General features: G+C 51.6%; 1 non-coding gene across 1 annotated transcript; it reads right to left on the bottom strand.

Moving 5' to 3' along the window:
* Window positions 1–434: 434 nt before the first annotated feature.
* Window positions 435–516, bottom strand: trnas-uga (transfer RNA serine (anticodon UGA)). Its single transcript has one exon. It is a non-coding gene; the product is annotated as a tRNA-Ser (tRNA).
* Window positions 517–1,092: the final 576 nt, after the last annotated feature.

The following is a 1,092-nucleotide window of genomic DNA, read 5'->3' as shown; positions in this document are numbered from 1 at the left end:
ATGGTGTTTGTTTCGCCACAGCGCTTTGCGGCAGAAAAGCAGGAGGCTGCAACGCGCAGACCGCTCAGCACGGGGTGCTTTCACCTGCCTGGGTTGTTTCACCTCTCCCTCGACAACGCGGTGCACCGAGGCTCCCCAGGAAGTACCGTGTCGACGCTGACCGTCACCAGGACTCCCGTTGGCCATGGCACACGCAAATACCAGAACCCCCGACTCAAGCAGCGCAGCAACCTCAGTCACCCGAATGCGAAGGTTACAGCTGTGCGCCACCAAGTCCAGCGCAAAGTCCGCCCTCGGTATGGAGGGTTGCGCGTCGCCCGGCCACTCGTGTACTTTTTCGTATTAAATGAATAAATAAAAGTACAGTAGATAGAGGGGGTGTGAAGGAAGAGCAGACTTTACCAAAGCACCTCAGGAACCGGCCACCTGCAGAGCGTAGTCGGCAGGACTCGAACCTGCGCGGGGAGACCCCAATGGATTTCAAGCCCATCGCCTTAACCACTCAGCCACGACTACCTAAAAATCTCTCCCACCCTCAGGGTCCAAGCCGGTTGACTCGGCCACTGGGCGCTAGCTGCAGACCTTCCGAAAAGCTGTCAGAAGTGGAACTCGAACCCACGCCTCCAGTGGAGACTGTGACCTGTGTTGTATTTTTATTGTTTGAGTTGGTGTTGTTGATGTTGTGTGGAAAGGTGTTGTTTGTATTTGGTTGTCAGCTTGTAATTGCTGATGAAATGATTGGCATTGAGTTTAATTGTACAATTTGAAATGCGATTTATAGAACTGCCACTAGATGTCCATACGTTGGTGCCGAAACCCGGGAAGAGGCGAACTAAACGGGTAGCTCGTTGCACCTAGCCGCGAAGTAAAAGGTGAAAGAAAAAATGTCAGACCGACTACAGAGGCTGAAACATAAACGCGGAGTTTTGCGGGCATCCGCAACGAAACTGCTGCGGTCTCTAGAAGAAGAAACATGTAAGGACAACGTGAATTGTGACCGTTTGAGAGAGTTGTTGTCCATGCTCTCCATTAAGGAGGAGAATCTCCGCGAATTGGATAAAGACATAGAAGATGAAATACCAATAGACGAGC

The sequence above is a fragment of the Scleropages formosus genome, unplaced genomic scaffold, assembly GCF_900964775.1.
Source record: "Scleropages formosus unplaced genomic scaffold, fSclFor1.1, whole genome shotgun sequence".
NCBI lineage: Eukaryota > Metazoa > Chordata > Actinopteri > Osteoglossiformes > Osteoglossidae > Scleropages > Scleropages formosus.
This window is presented reverse-complemented; position numbering and strand designations above follow the sequence as displayed.